Genomic DNA, 7,424 nt, shown 5'->3' with positions numbered 1-7,424 from the left:
TATAGGGCTGAGCATATATGACAATATTTGTCACACATAAGAGACACTCAATCTGAACTTAGCACAAGTTGGTTCAGAGACCTGAGCAGTCCCAGGGTAATTTTATTTTAGGAATATTTGGGTAACAGGCTCCAAACCACACTGGTGCTGCTCTCTCCCATCTATCTTTTCCTTCTCATTTCTTTCCTGTGGGATGACCTCTTCTTAAGGAAAGTTCTTTCCTTGGCAAATAGAAATCTCAGCACATACTCATTGAAGATCATCTGCTTAGGGTCCCAATGAAAAAGAGTGAACTCTCCCTAGAAATCTCAAAAAATGTCCTAGAATACAGTACTTTCATTGGACCTGTCATGATTATCCAAATTGACAATTGGCATAGCTTTCTCATTTCTTTCACAAATACTTAAATTCATCCCTTCTGTTTAACCAGCGCTTTTATAGTGGTTGCTGGGTGTTGTTCTAGGTACTGAGAATACAGCATGACATAGAGTACTGTCTTGTACTGAAGGCAGAAGTAGAACTAGTGCAGATAGAACATAGGTTCTCATAGTAGGCCAGGAGTGTGGTCCAAGTAAAAAACAAAATCAAAGAAGCTTCCATTACCAAATGCACCAAGAAAATCACAGAAACAAAATTAGTACACACGAGACATCAGATTTTTAATGGATTCAGAGCTGCCCCATTCAAATTAACTTACATCCCACCTGCTCCCCTTTCTGTGTGACAAGAGCCTAACACTGTTAGCTAACAATGGTTCTGTGTGAGCTGGGAGAGTAAACCAACTAGCGCACGACCAGCACTGTTTGTTTATTCAATAAGTTAAATGTGCACTGCATGCCATGATGATGAAAGAACTACAGCTTCTAAATTCATTAGCGCAATGGGTGTGGTTACTTAGGAAGCCTTCTCTTCTAGTTTTCCCTCTTCCTCCCTCTCTCCCCTTTCCCTCTCTCATCATGATCTGCCTTATTCAGGATACCTGCTAAAATTCCAAGTATTTTGGTTTCAGGAAAGAGGATTTAATTCTCCTAAGTACAAAGCAGCTAATATAACCCATATCCCCTGTTGTCAGAATAGTCACTTCAACAGCAAATGAGTAAGGAATTGTGATGTTATTTTCTTATTAAACAAAATACTTCTTTCCAGTTTGACTTTACCCCCCAAAATATACAATTTCTCCAACACCAGGGGAGATCTGTTGGAGGAAATAAAAGGAACACATGGTTTTTAAAACCCTCGTCCAGATGCAGCCAATCAGTGGCATCCTCTTGCGCGCGCGCCACCAGCCAAAATGGCGGCGGCTGTTGGCGCGCCTTCTGATTTGTCGTGTTGTTGCTTCGTTTTGCTTCCAAAATGTGACCGAAGTGCCCGAAGGTGGGGGGCTCCTAGTGATGAGTCAGGGGAGAAAATATGGGGGCACCCCCAGACCGAAGAGCACGCCGCGCAAAACGGCGGCGCCTGAGGAAGTCAGCTCGGTGGTCGAGCCGGGGAGGCAGCAGCTGAGGTCGGTCCGTGCTCGGATCCCCGCGGGCCTGGAGAGGGATCTCCAGCAACCGCTTGGAGCAGTAAAAATCACCCGGAGGAAAGGTATGAAACACCAACGAGAATGCTGACAATGGATTTATTATCATGTACCTTCAGTTCTGGAAATGATCCAGATGAGCAGAATGATATCTTTTGGGGCCAAAATTCTCCAATGACAGAACAGTTAGGTAAAGGAAGAAAAAAACAAATTTACGCCGCAGATAGTGATGTGATTTCACAAATTGTTAATCGCATTGCTCCTCAGGTTAAAAACAAAACATCAAAAGAAAGAATTTATGAAACTGGCTAAATAATTTGATAAAAATATGAAAGAGCTAGATGTGATTCAAGAACAAGTCAAGAAAAATCAGAATTTTTGTCCAGATAATTTCAGACACAGCGACTGTACGTAATTGGAAAAATTGTGTAGAAAGGCAGTCATCATGTGAGATATAGTTCCTGAAATAGATGATGTTGTAATAAAGAAGCCAATGGAAGGAAACACTGCAAAATCAATGGCAAATGATCAAACCAGCAGACAGAAGCCATTTGACCAAAATGTTGAAGCAGCCTTTAATGCAGTTTTTGATGGTTCTACTCAGAAAGGTAGTGGACAGCCAAGCCAAGATCTGTCAGATGTTTTTTTGTACAACAGTAATACTACTTTTGGGGGGAAAAAAGTGCTTTGGCAAAGGAGAATATCATTACTAGTGAAACTCTGGTCACTGAAAAACTGCCAAGTAAAATGCCAGTACCAGTTTCTCCTCAAGCAGATACTCCCACAATGACAAAATCATACGTGACTTCCAAAACCAAGGAACAGGAAGGATCTGATAAGCACCTGGATGCATTTCCTACCAGTGATTTTGAGGAAGATAAGGAAAGCTTACTAGGAAATTAACCTTTTGTTATGCAAAATGTCAAAATGCTTGAACGCTTCCCTTCTAAAACTGCCCAGGTTAACAGTACATCAAGAACGAATCTAAGTCTCCATACTAGGTTAAGAGATTCAAAAATATTACAAGATCTTCCTTCAAACACACATAACAGAGAACTAATAATAGAGAATACAGATTTTCACAAAATCCAAACAGTAAACCAAGCAAATTACCACTCACTGGAAACAAAATGAAATTTGACAGATCTTTCAATAAAATTGTTACTCAAGACAAAACTCAGGACTGTGCAGTTGAATCTAACTTGACAAAAATAAAAGAAAATATTCACATGAACTTTACTTCTAAAATAAATGCTTCTGAAAAGTCTTTTTTGAACACAAGATCCTCTAGTGAACAAAAAAATAAGCCAATTTTTAAACATTCTTTCAAAGCACCTATTAATATTGATCCTTTTGGTTCTGCAACTAGTCAATGAAACCAGTGTTGGTAACTCAAATCAAACTAATGCATCAGTTAGATTCTTTTTTTGATGATTGGAATGATCCACTATTTGCTAATGAAATTATTAAAGCATGTCATAAATTAGAGACTACGTGGGAAGCAAATGATGTAGATGATGATTTGTTATATCAAGCATGTGACGATATTGAAAGACTAACCCAGCAACAAGACATAAAGCACAGCAAGAGTACTCTTGAGATCAATAATAATTCCAAACATGTAGCCCAAAACATGTCTATTGTATCTAAAAGAGGAAGTCACATGGCACAATCAAACCATTTGAATATGGACAGCATTTCAGGGCAGACATCTTTCTTGACAAGTAACTCACAAATTGTTAAACCAGTGAAGATGGAGAAACGGAAAATGTGTGGAAATTATCCACATATTTTGGGTGCAACAAATTTGACTATGTACCCTAAGAACTCAAATTGTGAGATCAATAATGTGCATGTGTCTTGGAATAATTCTGATGTTCCAATACATGTGACTAGTTCCAAATCAGTTCTTTCAGGAAGTTCAAATCATACTAGCTCAGAAATTGTTACTAGTGAGAAATCAAGTACTCAGAGACTATCCTGTATGATCATAACAAATGAAACTCAAAGTGACCTTAACAAAACGGGTAGGTCTTCAAAATATACATTTACAAAGCCGAAAAATTCTCACATTCTTTCTCAGTTCAGTCAAAATTGTATAGCAGGACATATGACTGCTACCAAAATTACAGAGTCTACAGAAAAAGAAAACTGTCAACTCATGGAAGGCTGATCCACAGCCATCTTTGGTGAAACTTTCTGAATCTTCGAAACAGTCTTCAAAAGGAAGAAGAAAAAAATAGAAAGTGTTCTCCTGAAGAAATTCAGAGAAAAAGACAAGAAGCACTGGTTTGAAGAATGGCCAAAGCTCAGGCATTATCTGTAAATTCAGCTCCCATTCAGTTACTTTAGTGAAATATTAGCTGCAAGATAAAAACTATTGATTAACTATCTATGATAGGAAGTATTCTTTTTTATTTCTCTGTGAGAAACAATGCTAACTTGTAAAGTATGGACTTCTGCTTTAGTATTAAATCAATGTTTGCAATGATAAATGAAACTTTGGAGATATATATATATGAAAGTAATTATAAGTAATAGAAATTCAGGAACATTAAGAATTATGTAATAAAATTATACACAGGAACGTAGTTGTATTTTAAAATCTTATGCATGCAGAGAACCACCCAACAAATAAGTAATTTGCCTAATTTTCTGTTATAATGTCTTTTCCTAATACAACAGAGCTTCAACTTCCTAAGTTAATAGAGATTACTTTTATAGTTTTATTTTCAGTAGCTGTTGCTTAAGGTTTTCATACATTTCCAAATTTTGATTAATACTTCCATTTATCCTAGGAACATGCTTGGTAGGAAATGAGAACTTCAGTTTTATTTGTAAGGAAATTATTATTTTCAGTTCGTAGTCAAAGTAGATTTGAATTTTAGTATTTCTAAACTGTGATAGTCGGGAAACTTTCCACCATTTTTAGGAAAAACATTGGTTAAGGAAGTCTAATTTAGGAAAAAAATGGTGGATTAGCTATCTACGGTAATTAATTTAGTGTCATTAATGTTTAGAACCAGCAGAAATTTAAATATCATTTGATCTACTTTATTGTATGGATGAGAAAAATTACTACTGTTATTTTCAAAGTCACAAATTAAAGCTGTGCTTGTATTAGAATGCTTTCTTTGAATACCTAAACTGTTAATACCATTTGCTTCAAACGAGTAGTCTATAAAATAATTTGAAGGGTCATTAATTATTTTACACTACAAAGAATATAATTAAAAGCACATGAAGGACTATTTAACAGCAATGCTTATTGTTCCGTGCCTTGAAGAATTAATCTTTCCAGGATGTATGAATGAGCTTTCTCTTTTTAGTGTTCCTGTAACCACAGTTTTCCTCCCAATTCATTAGCTTTAGCAGCGCCCCCCCCCCCCTTGCTGTTTTCCTTTTTACCTTTTTGGAATTGTGCCAATAACAGCAGTAGACTTTAGAAGACCTGAGGGAGGTTACAGATATGAAATGCATTGGTATGGTTTTCTCCACTATTCAAGTGTTTTAGAACTATGATGACATGGTAGCTATTGCTCTTCAAGTGTGTATCATTTTGTAAATGCTGTAATATTTTTGTATATAGAGTAACAGATTTTAAGTAACTTAAATTATTTGTCTAAAAATATATAATGCAGCTAAGTTTATAGTTAAGAAAATGAAGAAAAGCTCTTTTTTTTCCCCTGAAGTAGCTTCACTGTATTTTGACTACGCCTTGAATATCTGAATGAATTTGGACAAATTCTTGTGGCAGAAATTCTGTCTTGCCCTACTTGAATCAATTTGACTGTGGTTCCCTGAAGTTTAGGGTTGCAAAATGTTTCTAGCAATGATTTAAATTTAGATTAACACTGAGTAGTATGGATGATAATTTATTTAAAATCTGACTATGATTTTCTATTACTGTTGCCAGTAATCATAACCACTTGTGGGACTCACACACAAAATACCCAACTTGTCTTTGTAGCTTTTCAGACTTCACAAATGAGTGCATATAGGGATTGTTGAGGCAGGCCCCCTTTTAAAATCCACTGAATACTAAGGAAATCATAATTAGTGAACTTAACATTGGTAAATGTTTTATTTTCTAGGAATGGTTTTAAGCACTTTATATATTGAATTCATTTACTTTTCAAAACAACCAAGTAGAATAACACTTTTACTCCCATTATACAAGTAGGGAAAATAAACGATAACTTTCTCAAAATTACACAATTAGAAACAAGTTGGAGCTGAAGTTTGAACTCAAGAAGTATCATACCAAAGATTGTGATTTTTTTTTTGAAGATGCAGATTAGAGTTTATTAAATCAAGACTGGAGAAAGTACAGCACAAATAGAAGTATGCAGCACCCAAACTGAATTAAATCTAAGATTTCTGAAAAGTATCTGCTAATTCCACAATTGGCCAATTCCTGGCCTAATGGTGTAGGGAACAGGGAAAGGGGACTTTACTAGAACCTCTGCAGTAAGTCCTAGTCTCCTGCAAGCCACAGCAGCACAAGGCAAATTACAGGAAAGGTAGACAAATGAGACTGAGAAGAAGCTGAGCTTCGGGTCTGATCAGTGCTGCTCTGGGCGGCAAAGACAAAGCCCCCAGCTTACCGCACCTTTTATTCAGTACTCAGTACATCGGGAGAGACAAATGTAACAGATGGCTTGCAGAGAGTTCAGTATATCCGCGTAAATAAGATGTAACAATCCAAGAACAAAGAGAAACTGAGTAGATGTTTGTTCCCCCCAGGATGTTTTCAGCTCCCAGGATGTTTCTTGTCCTGGAGAATCACAGACAGCATCACCGGATCACTGAGGTCTCAGTTGTGACCGGAGGCCAAAATGGAGTTATGTCTCGGAATTCCATAGCTGGGTTATAGGCAGAACTAGGCTAACCAAATGATTTTCCCCTAAAATTATGTAGCATTGCTCCCGACATATCTCCCTTTCTTTTTGTTTTATGTGAAGGAGTTTTTAGGAAAAGCAAGCACACCCAACAATGGCTTGTCCCTATGTATTGTGAGGATCTACAGTGTGTTTCACTGGCTTAGCTGTCTATAATAAGTATAATTTCTCTTAGTTGGGGCTGTAAAAGGATTAAAAATATAATAATTTTTTTTTAACATTGGGCTAAAAAGCTTAAAACTTTGGTTGAACTCAAATAACTATTGTCTTTAGTTATACTTTTCTACTGGGTGTTTAAGACCAATTTACGGTGAGACCTATATTAAACAAAATCAACCTCTTGCTCTCTAACAAGGTCAATTAAGTCTCCACAGACACTGTCTTGGAACCATGCATAGAGCCTCTTAGCTCCTCTGTCAGTGTCAGCCATCAGGATATGTCATGGCCTTGCTAAACCATGTTGCCTTCTCCAAAAGCATGGGAGATATTTTCCTCCAGGTGACATTCCTTTGGCACACTTTTTGTTGGATCTTTACTGTTTTGGTGTTCAGCAACCTTTCTGCTCAGGAGATTGGGTTGTGAGACCTAACTAACTCCATTTTAAAGTTTGACTCCATCTTGGAATAAGACAGTAAAGTGGCCTTGACATAAATTCCACTTCACTGAAGTCAACTAGTCTCCTTTGTGCCCATAAAATAATGATAAAATGTCCTTGCTGTGGGACAACAGACAAAAAAAGGACACAGCTCCTAACTCAATCCTCTGTCTGCCCAGAAAACAGATGCTCCCGGGCCCATTATCTATAGAACATTCTGTCAATGTGCTGATTGTTCCTTTTTCCCATAAAATCTACATGTAGCCACCCCTCAACCCCCCCCCATGTACACCCCATGCTTGCTAAATATCAACCAATCATGTAACTGCTAAATGGAAAATCCCCAAACCTTGCTGTAGCCACAATAAAAACCCTGCTGATTTGAAATTCGGGGCTCTCAATCCTG

The 7,424-nt window shown here is 37.2% G+C and overlaps 1 pseudogene; it reads left to right on the top strand.

Annotated features, from left to right (window-relative positions):
- The first annotated feature begins 1,281 nt into the window (after positions 1 to 1,281).
- On the top strand, positions 1,282 to 4,648 carry LOC101716613 (ewing's tumor-associated antigen 1 pseudogene; annotated as a pseudogene).
- Positions 4,649 to 7,424: the final 2,776 nt, after the last annotated feature.

The sequence above is a fragment of the Heterocephalus glaber genome, unplaced genomic scaffold (assembly GCF_053883595.1).
Source record: "Heterocephalus glaber isolate CG9 unplaced genomic scaffold, H.glaber_assembly_v1.0 deba00001805, whole genome shotgun sequence".
Lineage (NCBI taxonomy): Eukaryota > Metazoa > Chordata > Mammalia > Rodentia > Bathyergidae > Heterocephalus > Heterocephalus glaber.
Note: the sequence above shows the minus strand (reverse complement) of the source record. Positions and strands in the feature narration are given on the sequence as shown.